The sequence below is a fragment of the Erythrolamprus reginae genome, chromosome Z, assembly GCF_031021105.1.
Source record: "Erythrolamprus reginae isolate rEryReg1 chromosome Z, rEryReg1.hap1, whole genome shotgun sequence".
Classification (NCBI taxonomy): domain Eukaryota; kingdom Metazoa; phylum Chordata; class Lepidosauria; order Squamata; family Dipsadidae; genus Erythrolamprus; species Erythrolamprus reginae.
Genome location: NC_091963.1, coordinates 28,717,764 through 28,731,855, shown reverse-complemented (window position 1 = coordinate 28,731,855; position 14,092 = coordinate 28,717,764).

Sequence of the window (14,092 nt, the reverse complement as noted above, 5' to 3'; positions counted from 1 at the left end):
CCGCATTCAACCCCAAATTTCCGGCAAAGCTTCCAATGTATGATTTTGGTAATTTGATCATGATGTTGTAAATAGTCTGAGAGATTTTGCTCTAGCCACTGATAAGGTGATCCATTGTTTCATCTTTTATGTACAAGCAACATTTGCTGTTGTTGCTGACATGTTGAATTTTTGCTTTCATGGAATTGGTCTGCAGCAACTATTCTTGAGCAACCAAACCACAAATCCCAGCGACCAGTTAGGTCCCACAGAGTTGGCCTTCTTCGGGTCCCGTTGACTAAACAATGTCGATTGGCGGGACCCAGGGGAAAAGCCTTCTCTGTGGCGGCCCTGGCCCTCTGGAACCAGCTCCCCTCAGAGATCAGAATTGCCCCCACCCTCCTAGCCTTTCGTAAGCTCCTTAAAACCCCCCTCTGTCGCCAGGCATGGGGGAACTGAGATATCCTTTCCCCCTAGGCCTATACAATTTATACATGGTATGTTTGTGTGTGTGCTTGTTTGGTTTTTAATAGGGTCCTTTTTTAGTTATTTTAAATATTAGATTTGTTATATGCTGTTTTTATTATTGTTGTTAGCCGCCCCAAGTCTACGGAGAGGGGCGACATACAAATCTAATCAATCAATCAATAAATCAATAAATCAATCAATCAATCAATAAATAAAATAAAACCTTCTTTTTCTTTCTTCAGCACTTCTTGATTTCAACCAGTTCCATGTTAGCTTTGTATCTATCTTTCCTTCAATGTTCTTCAGGTTTTAACTGTGCATAGGCTTTTTTCCCCAGTAAAAACCTGATGCTCTGTTGTTTCTTTTCAATAGTCCACTTTCAATCTTGTTATTTTCAAGAGGTTTCCCTTATTCACCTCCTTCAGCAGAGGCTCTTTTGCTTTTCCAATTTGTTTCCTTATAAGAGACCTCTGTCACTCTGAGATCTTGATAAGTACAATCAATCAGCATCGCTTTTTGGGTGCAGAGCTTTCTTGTCGTTCAATCCAGGTTATCAGGTTTTAGACCAATCAATTATTCCAGATGATGATTTATTATTATTACTTATTACCACGCAGTCAGCTAGATTTCCATACTGGATATGGCATTTTGTCTACCCATCTCATCTTTACCAGCAATCTGGGATAGGCAGATAAAAACAAACAAATGAGATTTATATGCTGGATTTCGTATCATAATGTTACAAGTCGAACACTTCCCAAGCGTCTAGGATTGTGTGATGTATTTTTGTATGATGTGCACAGGTGGCCTTTTGCAACTGACAGATCATGATTTTGTCAATGTTTATTTTTTTCAAATGCTGGCTGAAGTCTTTTGGCACAGCACCCAGTGTGACAATTACCACTGGGAGCACTTGTACTGATTTATGCCAGTCGTAGTTTGATTTTAAGATCCTGATAAGATCACTTTTTTCTTTTCCACAATCATGAGGTCTGGTGTGTTTGAAAACCTTGTCAGTTTGAATTTGAAAGTCCCAAAGTATTTTGGCATGTTTATTTTCAACTATTTTCTCAGGTTTATGATCCCACCACTGGTAGGTGGCACAGGTTCCAATGAAGTATCTAGGCCACATAGTTGTGCCTCTGTGCGATTTTCCTGCAGCTACTGAAGATGTGATAAATTGTTTAATCAACTTTTTGCAAAGTTTGCATTTTGGATCATCAGCTGATTTTTTGATCCTGGCCTTGATTGCATTTGTTCTGATTGCTTGCTCCTGGGCTGCAAGAATCAAACCTTCTGTCTCCTTCGTCCATTAGTGAGCCATAACCAGGTCTTATCCTTATCAACTTTTCCTTCAATCTTGTCGAGGAAATGCCAATGCAAAGCTTTATTACGCCAACTGTCAGCTCTGCTTTGCATTGCAGTTTTCCTATACTAATCCTTTGTCTCCTGTACTTTCAGAAGCTTCTGGTTGTTTACTTCAATCAATGCAGGTTCTTCACTTTCTTTGACGCATTTTGCCAATGCGAGTTTTCCTTCGACTACTGTTTGTTTTACTTGTAAAAGTCCTCTGCCACCAGATTTTCTGGGCAGATATAGTCTGTCGACATTACGAGGGTAAAGTGAATAGTGAATGGCCATGGGTTTTTCATTTTTCTGTCCAAATTGTCCAGTTTAGCCTGTGTCCACTTTATTATGCCAGGTGTAGGTATAGCCCATGCATTTATGGCTTTGATGATATTGCTTCCATTGAGCTTGCTTTTGAGAATTTTTCTGATTCTTTGCATGTATTCTTTGCTGACCACGTTTTTCACGTGCCCATGTTTGATGTTGTCTAGTTATAGTATATAGGCCTCTGGCTGATAACACTTTATGGGTTGACCATTAGCTGTGTTTATGCTCACTTTCAATGATTTTATACTTTTTTAGTGCTACTGTGGCACATTTACGTCTACGGAGAGGGGCAGCATACAAATCTAATTAATAATAATAATAATAATAATAATAATAATAATAATAATAATAATAATAATAATTTATCCAAATCTGTGCAGATATTATTATTATGACTGTTGTTGTTGTTATATTTTTATTATTATCATCATCATCATCATCGATTATTATTATTATTATTGTTGTTTTGTTGTTGTTGTTATGTCAATACAACACAGCAAACGAGATCACTATGCTGGATTTCATATTTCATCACCAGTCGGGTGCTTCCCAAGCACCTAGGACTGTGTGATGTAGTGGCAAATTATGTGTGCCAATGCCAGTATAGTGGTCTTTTGCAATTGACAGATTGAGATTTTGTCAGTTCCGATGGTTTTCAAATGTCCACTTAGATCCTTTGGCACTGCGCCCAGCGTGCAAAGTACCACTGGGACCATTTTCACTGGCTTATGCCAGAGTCGTTGCAGCTCGATTTTTAGATCTTCGTATTTCACTAATTTCTCTAGCTGCTTCTCAATTCTGCTGTTTCCTGGGATTGCGATGTCGATGACCAATACTTTCTTTTTCTTCACAATCAGGATGTCTGGTGTGTTATGTTTCAAAATTCAGTCAGTCTAAAGTCGGAAGTCCCACAGTAGTTTTGCTTGCTCATTTTTTACTACTTTTTTGGGCTTATGATCCCACCAGTTCTTTGCCACTGGTAGATGGCAGTTCTGGCATACATTCCGGTGGATCATCTGTGCCACAGCATCGTGTCTACGCTTGAAGTCAGTCTGTGCGATCTTTTTGCAGCAGCTGAGTATGTGATCGATTGTTTCATCTGTTTCTTTCCAGAGTCTGCACTTTGGATCGTCTGTTGATTTTTCAATTTTGGTTGTTGTTCTTGTTGTTGTTGATTTAATCTTCAATTTGATTCACAGTCTGAGAAATCTTAACAGTTCAAGTAAAGACCTGAGAGCTGTTAAGGTAACATCTGAATACATATGCAGTTCCGTGTGGTTTTTTGCAGTCAGAATATTCATGATGTCGTCATTAAGTGAGACAGGAGGCAAGCATCATCATCTGAGGAAGGCAATCTTGATGTCCTGGACAAAACTTTGCATCCCTTTTTATTATCATCTATTAGCATTAGTCATCAGGTTACATCTCATTGGATATTGGAGAATACAGGATCTTACTGGCTAGTTTAAAGCATGGGTTGCCTCACGTTTGCCTTGTGGACAATGAATGATCAGTTGCGTTGTTGTTGGCCTACATGCAGTTTTTGGGGTATCTCTTCTCTCCAGGGTTGATCAAGGAGGAAGTCTGGGGTTTTTTGGAAAGGTATTATCTGTGGAATGCCAGTAATTGTATTATCACAGGATTTTAGTCATCTCTGTGGTATGCCAGCCAGAGACAGCTTTTAATCCTGTCTCCATAATTCACATCTGATAAGTTCAATCTTTCTATGTATCTAGGCAACCTTTGGGGTATTGCTTCAAAGGCTCCTATTACCATTGGTACAACCATTGATTTATTCCTCCACAATCGCTCAACCACAATTTGCAGATTGCAATATTTTGTTATTTTTTCTAGTTGTTTCTCTTCAATTCGTGCATCACCTGGTATTGCAATATCAATGAACCACACTTTTTTCTTTTCTACAATAATGATTTCAGGCATGCAGTATGGTGCATTGTCATTAGTTTTCTTATCTTTCGATCCAAGTTATCAAGTTCTAGCTGAGTCCAATCAATTATTCCAGCTGAGTATTGTATTGCAGACACTGCCCAGGTGTTAATTGCCTTTTTGATATTTCCTCCACTCAGCTTTGAACTCAAAATTTTCCAGACTTGCTTTTTGTATTTTGTTGAAGTAGCTTCCTTGAATTGGTTGTGCAACAGGTCAAAGCTTCTCAAACTCCTAAGTACTTGTACCCCTCTTCTGGTGTTGCTGCTTTTATTAGCTCTTCATTATTAAGTTTGAATCAATCATCTTCAACCATTTTCCTGCCTTAACAGCAATTGTTGCACATTTGTCAATGCCAAATTGCATTTCAGTGTCTCTGCTAAATTCCTTTGTGCTTTTCAGCAGTGAGCAATTCAGGTTTTGTTTTTCAAACAGATTTAAAGCATCCATGTACAACATTTGGGGAAATTTCAACCCATTTTTAGCTAGTTTGCTTTCTTCAAAATGCTTGTTAGTGGCACTATCCAAAGTACAGATAACAGAGTTGACACTGAGTTGCCTTGGAAGATTCCTCATTTTATTTCAACTTCAACAAGTTGTTTTCCACAGGCCATCAACTTAGTTTATCATGGCTTCATTGAAGCCTTCAGGAATTTATGGATGTTGCTGTTAATTCCAAAAATGATTCAGAATTTCTCAATCCAGATGTGTGCTTTCCAAATGCTTTCTTATAATCAATTCAGGTCATGAAAAAAATTGTTCATCTTTTCTTTGAATTACTCAAAACCAGTTTATCCATCATCATTTGTTGATGATGTTGTTGTGCTACTATTATTATTACTATGATTGATTTAATCTTCAATTTAACTCACTTTTATCAGACTCTGGATCTGATAAAAACCTAAGTCAAGAACTTAAACTGTTAAGTCTGAGTATGGGGGCAGTTCTGAGTAAGGTGGTTTTCAGAAATATTCAGAGCTGAAATATTTCAGTCCTGATTATTCAGGACTGGTAACTTCAAGATTTCCATGTAACTAGGCAATCCTTTGGATATTGCTCCAAGAGCTCCTATTACTATTGATACTGTATTGATACTGAGATATTCCCAAGATGAAGGCTGCCTCGGGGAAATGCTCTCAAACAGTTTCTTCATTTTCTACTATTCCCTGCAATTTTCAACGGATTTCCTACTCAAGAGACCATCTGCCAAAAATTAAAGAACATTTCTTTAAGGAGCTGCTCTGTGCAACTTCACCCCCATCTGTCTTTACAAAGTTTTACTAAGTCTGCACTTCTATTTCTACTAGTTTTTTCTCATCATTCCTATCATACTTTTCCTCCCACTTAGGACTGTATAACTATAATTTGTTGCTTGTATCCTAAGATTTTTATTAATATTGATTGTTTCTTCATTTCTTATTTGACCGCTATGACAATCATTAAGTGTTGGATTTATTTGTAATGATTTTTGACAAATGTATCTTTTCCTTTGATGTACACTGAGAGCCTATACACCAAGACAAATTCCTTGTGGGTCCAATCACACTTGGCCATTCTATTCTATTCCTATTCTACTCTATTCTACTCCTGTTGATATCTTCCTCCATAGTGACTCAACATAGTATTTTGTTATTTTTTCCAGCTGTTTTTCTTCAATTTGTGCATCACCTGGTATTGTAATATTAATGAATCATACTCTTTTCTTTTCTACAATAGTGATGTCATGTATGTTGTGAACCAGATGTCTGCTGTTTGATTTCAAGAGCTGCACAAGATCTTGACTACTACTACTATTTCTTTTTCATCTTTCTTCTTCCTCTTTTTCTTCTTCTTCTCTTCCTTCTCCTCCACCTCCTCTCCTCCTCTTCCTCCTAAACAGCGTTTCCATTTCTTCAGAGACAAAATCCAAAAGCTCTTGCCTTATGCCTATTATTAGAAATGCGGGTAAAATATAATAGATATAATAACATACATTACTGTGTTTACCTGGGGAAAAAATGACCCAGTCTCATTAGGGCTTATTTTCAGAGAAATTTGATTCCAGGGTGATCAGCCCAATTGGCTGTCTCATCTCCCGACACATACACAAGAGCCAGCAAATGTTTATTATTTATTTATTTTACTTATTTATTTTGTCCAATACACAATGAGGGTTTTAGTGGGTATATATCTATATACACATAGTAAAATACATGATGAAGGTTATAGAGGAGATACTCAGTAAAATATATCTAAGAAAGAATAGAAAAGAAGATATAGTAATAGAACATATCAATGAAAGAATAGAAGAAGAGATATAGGAATAGAGGAAAGGTATAGGAGATATAGGAGAGCAATAGGACAGGGGACGGAAGGCACTCTAGTGCACTTGTACTCATCCCTTACTGACCTCTTAGGAATCTGGATAGGTCAACCGTAGATAATCTTAGGGTAAAGTGTTGGGGGTTTGGGGATGAGACTATGGAGTCCGGTAATGAGTTCCACGCTTCGACAACTCGGTTACTGAAGTCATATTTTTTACAGTCAAGTTTGGAGTGGTTAATATTAAGTTTAAATCTGTTCTGTACTCTTGTGTTGTTGTGGTTGAAGCTGAAGTAGTCGCCGACAGGCAGGATGTTGCAGCATATGATCTTGTGGGCAATACTTAGATCTTGTTTAAGGCGTCTTAGTTCTAAACTTTCTAGGCCCAGGATTGAAAGTCTAGTCTCATAGGATATTCTATTTCGAGTGGAGGAGTGAAGGGCTCTTCACTTTGGACATTTTCAAGGGTGTTAATGTCTGAGATGCGATATGGGTTCCAAACAGATGAGCTGTATTCGAGGATGGGTCTGGCAAAAGTTTTGTAAGCTCTGGTAAGTAGTGTGAGATTGCCAGAGCAGAAGCTATGTAGGATTAGGTTTACAACTCTTGAAGCATTCTTGGCACTTAAATCTTTTGTTATTAGTATACCAAGGTCTTTAACCGAGTGGGGATTTTCTGTGATAATTTGATTATTCAGTTTGTATTTGGAGTTCAGATTCTTCTTCCCAATGTATAGGACAGAGCATTTGCTAGTTGAGATTTGGAGTTGCCATGTGTTAGACCACTGAGAAACAGAATTCAGGTCTTTTTGGAGGGTAGTTGTGTTATGGGTGGTGTTGAAGAGTTTTACATCGTCGCGAAGAGGACACAGTTGCTTGTGATGTCATCGCAACGGTCATTGATGTAGAGAATGAAGAGCGTTGGTCCCAGTACACTACCTTGGGGAACACCGCTTTTAACTGGAACGGGGGTGGATATGGTGCTTCCTATTTTGACCACTTGTTGTCTGTTTGACAGGAATGCTGTAATCCAGCTATGGAGGGATCCTGAGATGCCATAGGATTTGAGTTTTAGGAGTAGTTTGTCGTGGACCACTGAATCAAAGGCTTGCAGGGATCAACGGTATCCAGCAGCCGCTGCAGTCCACAATCCTTTGGTTGGCACACTCTGGGGATGCACAGAGCAGATAGCATGGAACAGAAGGCAAGCAATCCTGAAGTGCAGAGTGGAAGGCAAGTGATCCCAATGTGCAGCATGGGCTGGAGACAACCAGAGAGATGTGAAGATGATGATGGTGATGGTGATGATGATGATGATGATGATGATGATGATAATAATAATAATAATAATTATTATTATTATTATTATTAAACATTTATGCCACCCAATCCCAAAGGACTCAGGGCGGCTTACAACAATATACGAGTAAAAATACAATTTACAATAAAAATAAGTCAAATATAAATTAAAACTATAACCCCAGTTAAAACCCACAACTCAGCAATCCCATCAATACATACATACCATGCAATACAATTTGGCCGTGAAAGATGCACTGCTTAGTTGGCAGGACCCAGAGAAGGAAACCCTGTGCAATTTTATTGGTCTCTGGGAGGTATACGGCAGGAGATGGTCCCATAAATAGTCTGGTCCTAAGCTATCTAGGAATTTATAGGTAATACCCTGTTTCCCCGAAAATAAGTCACCCCTGAAAGTAAGACGTAGGAGACGTGTCGTTTCTCAGCATTCCCAAACAGAATACAGTGATCCCCCGGTTATTGCGTCCCGACCATTGCGAACAGGGTAATTTGCGATTTTTGAACCCGGAAGTCAAAACACCATCTGCGCATGTGTGCCCTTTTTTCTATGGGCACGCATGCGTAGATGGCGCCGGGCAGATCAGCTGCTGGGCGGCTTCCCTGGGTCTTCCCCCTCTTGCTGGCGGGAGGGCGAAGCCCCCCCCCAGCACCCGCTCGCCCGCCCTTCGCCCTTCGCCCGGGAAGTTCGCCAGGAGTCAGCGGAGAACGGCACGCCTGCTTTAAAACGATCGGAGCTTTCCAATGAGTCCCGAAGACAAACGTCAAACTTCCGCGTTTGTCTTCGGGACTCATTGGAAAGCCGCGCGGGTGTTTTAAAACGTCGCCGCCGACATGGGGGGCTTGCTAGCACCCCCCGAAACCCGGGTTGGGGGTTCGGGGGGGTGCTAGCGAGCCCCCCATGTCGGCGGCGACGTTTTAAAACACCCGCGCCGCCCCCAATCTTCGGCTCCTCGCTAGCGCTGCGGAAGTTAAAAACACCATCTGCACATGCACAGATGGTGTTTTTACTTCCGCAGCGCTACTTCGCGAAAACCCGCTCGTTGCGGGGGGTCCTGGAACGTAACCCTCGCAACGAGCGGGGGATCACTGTATATAGAATAGAATAGAATAGAATTTTATTGGCCAAGTGTGATTGGACACACAAGGAATTTGTCTTGGTGCATATGCTCTCAACGTACATAAAAGAAAAAGATACATTTGTCAAAAATAACACTGCTGTCCATAAATTGCATCCCAAAACGCTGCATCAATCAGATTTAAAACACATCCAACACGCATCCAACATGCAGCTGCATGTTTGGATGCATTTTTTCTGCAGCAGGGTACAGGATACAATTCATTGAAAAAAAATAAGGCATCCCCTGAAAATAAGACATAGCACATCTTTGGGAGCAAAAATTAATATAAGACGTTGTCTTATTTTCAGGGAAACATGGTAACTGCCTTGAATTGTGACTGGAGACTAATCGGTAGCTACTGCAGCTGACGGAGCATAGGTGTTATATGGGGTACCGAGGTACACCCATAACAGCTTGCACCGCTGCATTCTGGACTCTCTGCAGCCTCCAAACACTCTTCAAAGGTAGCCCCATGTAGATCGAATTGCAATAGTCAAAACAGGAAGTGATGAGGGCTTGAGTGACTGCGCATAAAGCCTCCTGGTCCAAAAAGGGCCACAACTGGCATACCACGTGAACCTGGGCAAAGGTGAGATGAGAAGATGAGTCTCCTGTAGCCTCCCACCATTCCGGCCCACTTTTGCTTAGCTTTCCTGTGGCCCGTGTAGTGTATCTGGATCTCCTGTCTCCTTACCCTCCCATGCCACCACCTGCTGCCAGTATCATCGTATGAAGACAATCCTCCCAGGCCCATGTGCCAAACATTCCACTGCCGTTCAGCTTTTATGTGGCTCTGGATCGCCCCCCTCCCCCCTCCCCCTGTACCTCTGCTTCTGCTGCTGATGTTGCTGCATGAAGATGAGCCTCCTACAGCTGCCTGCTGCTCCAGCCCATCGTCACTTAGCTTTCCCGTGGTGTGTCCAGATCATTTGCCCCCCCTCCTCCATGCCTCTGCCTGTCTCTCTTTCCACATGTATATCCTACGATAATAGACTAACAATCCTGGGCCTAGAAAGCCTTGAACTACGGCGCCTAAAACACGATTTGAATATTGCCCACAAGATCATATGCTGCAATGTCCTATCAGTCAATGACTACTTCAGCTTCAATCGCAACAACACAAGAGCACGCAACAGATTCAAATTTAATACGAACCGCGCCAAACTTGACTGTAAAAAGTATGATTTCAACAATCGAGTTATCGAAGCGTGGAACTCATTACCGGACTCAATTGTGTCAACCCCTAACCCCCAACACTTCTCCCTTAGACTCTCCACGATTGATCTCTCCAGGTTCCTAAGAGGCCAGTAAGGGGCGTACATAAGTGCACTGGAGAGCCTTTCGTCCCCTGTCCAATTGTCTTTCCTTTCTTTCACCTATCTTATATATTCTCTTCCTTTCATAGATCCTCTCCTCTAAGTTCACTTTCACCCTCTTTTATATTATCACATGTCTATTTCTCTTCCTAACATATTTGTGTATTGGACAAATGAATAAATAAATAAATGTACTCAATTCACCTGTGCTGCATGGGCTGCGACTGCTACCGGACACCATCCTGCCTGTGCACACTTGCCACCACCACCCCGCCCATGTCCTTCACCAAGGCTTACTTTTGAGGTAGAGCTTGTATTAGGCACATTATTATATTAAGTGGGCTGCTGGTGGTTCGGATTGGTTTGGGTGAATCAGTAGTTCTGGCCCCATCCCATCCTATCTCACTTGTTTTTGAAGACACAAAAATGTATGGCAGACCATGCAAAAGTTCACATTTTTGGTGGTTTTGGTATTGAGTGAACCAATTGTTACATTATGTGACGCCCACTTCTGGTACACGTAAAAAGCAAGTCGGCCTTACTTTAGGAGTAGGTCTATTTTCGGGGAAACACCGTATATGTAAGAAATGAACACAGGTGAAACTTAGCATTTGTTCAGGGAAAAGTATTAGACTGGGAGTTTTATATGACTGATGAAGGTGGGAGTGGGATTTTAAACTCAGCAGAAGAAACAGCTTTGAATCCCAGAATGTTAGCTGTGCATTTTTGGCTGGTGCTCATTCTTATCCTAATCGGTGTCTCTCCTTTCCATTAACACTAATAGGATAATAGCCTTCATATATCTTCATTAACACTTTTCCTCTTGCAACTGCAGCATTCTCAGGGTGAGACCATCACCTCAGCAATTTTGAAGCCAAACCTATGTGCTGGTCAGTGGACTATATTGAAACTTTGACTTTAAAAATGTAGAAGTTTGAGAGTTCACACATGTGGGCATAGAATACTCAATACTCTAGCACACTAGACTCTAGCTGCCCCAAGTCTACGGAGAGGGGCGGCATACAAATCTAATAGAAACATAGAAACATAGAAGACTGACGGCAGAAAAAGACCTCATGGTCCATCTAGTCTGCCCTTATACTATTTCCTGTATTTTATCTTACAATGGATATATGTTTATCCCAGGCATGTTTAAATTAATTTACTGTGGATTTACCAACCACGTCTGCTGGAAGTTTGTTCCAAGGATCTACTACTCTTTCAGTAAAATAATATTTTCTCATGTTGCTTTTGATCCTTCCCTCAACAAACTTCAGATTGTGTCCCCTTGTTCTTGTGATCACTTTCCTATTAAAAACACTTCCCTCCTGAACCTTATTTAACCCTTTAACATATTTAAATGTTTCGATCATGTCCCCCCTTTTCCTTCTGTCCTCCAGACTATACAGATTGAGTTCATTAAGTCTTTTCTGATACGTTTTATGCTTAAGACCTTCCACCATTCTTGTAGCCCGTCTTTGGACCCATTCAATTTTGTCAATATCTTTTTGTAGGTGAGGTCTCCAGAACTGAACACAGTATTCCAAATGTGGTCTCACCAGCACTCTATATAAGGGGATCACAATCTCCCTCTTCCTGCTTGTTATACCTCTAGCTATGCAGCCAAGCATCCTACTTGCTTTTCCTACTGCCCGAGCACACTGCTCACCCATTTTGAGACTGTCAGAAATCACTACCACAAAATCCTTCTCTTCTGAAGTTTTTGCTAACACAGAACTGCCAATGCAATACTCAGATTGAGGATTCCTTTTCCCCAAGTGCATTATTTTACATTTGGAAACATTAAACTGCAGTTTCCATTGCTTTGACCATTTATTTAGTAAAGCTAAATCATTTACCATATTACAGACCCCTCCAGGAATATCAACCCTATTGCACACTTTAGAGTCATTGGCAAATAGGCAAACCTTCCCTACCAAACCTTCCCCTCATAAATAAATAAAATAAATAAATAAACACTTAATGCTAGAATGATAAGTCTATAATTCTTGGGCTGCTCCATGGAAGAAAGAAACTACATTTATGGCTCTTTCTACCTTCTCATTATGACCAATGTGGAATTAGCCACTTCCTGAATCTCTGTATTACTGCTAGAACATCTGATGTGTGGATGTTTATATCTTCAGGTTCTCACCCTGCCTGCGTGCGCGTGCGCACACACACACACACAGACACACCCTTCATTTACAGAGCAGTGACAGCTAGACACCTTTATCATGTGTAGACATCAACTCCCAGAATTTCCCAGTCAGCATAGGGAAATTCACACATGTTGCCAACACTATTCCAGAGTTTTCCCTTTGTCCAGAAAAAGAGAAAACTTAAATGTTCTTACATGACAATTATTAGTTTTTTCTCACACACTGCATGAGAACTGTTCTATGTTTCCAATGCAAGCCAGGGCCAAATTTAAAGGGTTTTAGGTCAGTCTTTTTAGTGGCATGTGCGAATGACTGAGGAAGCCCTGCAGAAGTAACAGGATATAATAAACATCTCAGAAGGGACCTTCTCTCGTTTTTTGACCTGTAAAGATGGGGGCAGAGAAATGTACTTTCAGACTTACAAGACTCTGTTAATGTAACATTACAATAGAGTTAATATATAAAAATACCATTAGTTTTAAGAATGGCCTCTGATCCCCAAGGGATCTATCAAACTCATAGTGTCATCATTGCTGGAGCAACAGCAGCAGGAAAAAGTACGTGGTCAATTTGCAGAATGTGATGATTCAATTAACACTACAACTGGGACAGAATTTGCCAGGCCCCCATTCCTTCTGCAGTTTTAGCTGACATTTGTACAACCAAAATGTCTATTATCATGTTAAATATTTAATCAAATAAAATTTGAAGATGATATAACAATTATTTTAAAATAATACTCATATCATAACACAGTTTTTCCCAAAGTGAACTTGAATTCAGTTTATCATTAGTTAGCCAGAATCAGGAATGCTAGTTTTAGGGGCTGAAAGAAAAACTTATTAAAACACTGAACAAATTGTAGAAATTATCTCTAATATAATTTTCAATTTTAATCAATTATATGTCCAACCGAAAACCACTAGTCTGCTTTAATCTGAATTAAATAAATTGATCCAATCACATCTCTTTCTAGGATTCAGAGTGATAGATGCTTTTCAACATCACTCTTTGAGTTCAAACTTATCTAGAAACTCATTTAAAGGTTTGGTCAGTGATGGGCTCCTATGGGTACGGTCAGGCATGCAGTACCAGTAGCAAAATTTTGGTCAGGTACACAGTACTGGTAGCAAAATTTTGAATTTTCTTCTTTTTTCCCCTTTTGGGCTCTGGGTATATTTTTCCTATCACAGTAAATGAGGTTAAATGTGTATAATTTTACAAGAGCTGTGCATGCGTGTGTGTACATACACTTTCTGTAGTAGATAATCAGGGGTGAGCTACTGCCCAGATGGGGGGAATGCAATGGAGTAGCGAAAATGGAGCTCCACCCCTGAGCACCCAATTTGCAACTGAAAGATGTTAAAACAAAATGCATAAGCCATGCCTACAGTGTGGTAGTAAAAAATTGGGTAGCCCATCACTGGGTTTGGTGCACATTGTGGGAGTGGTGATGGTCTAGGGTTTAGGCAGAAAACCACAAACCATTACAGTAATATGACTTTGCAGGATTTATTTGCTGTGTGGACCGTAGCTTTCTTTTTTCCATAAGAAATCAGAAATTATCTAACCAAAAGTTAGATAACCTGGAGCTACTCTAAAGATACAGTTACATGTTGATTGGTTTCACTGTTAAGGCTAATCGTTCCAAATGTTGGGAGTGCTTAACACATCTTCCATGGATCTTATATCTAGGCTTTGATAAAGGCTCTGGCATCGTGAAAGACATGTCAGTAATTGCAAATGAAAATACAAAATGGACCGACCATATTCCAATAAAAATCAAATTAAAAGGTAAAAAAAAAATA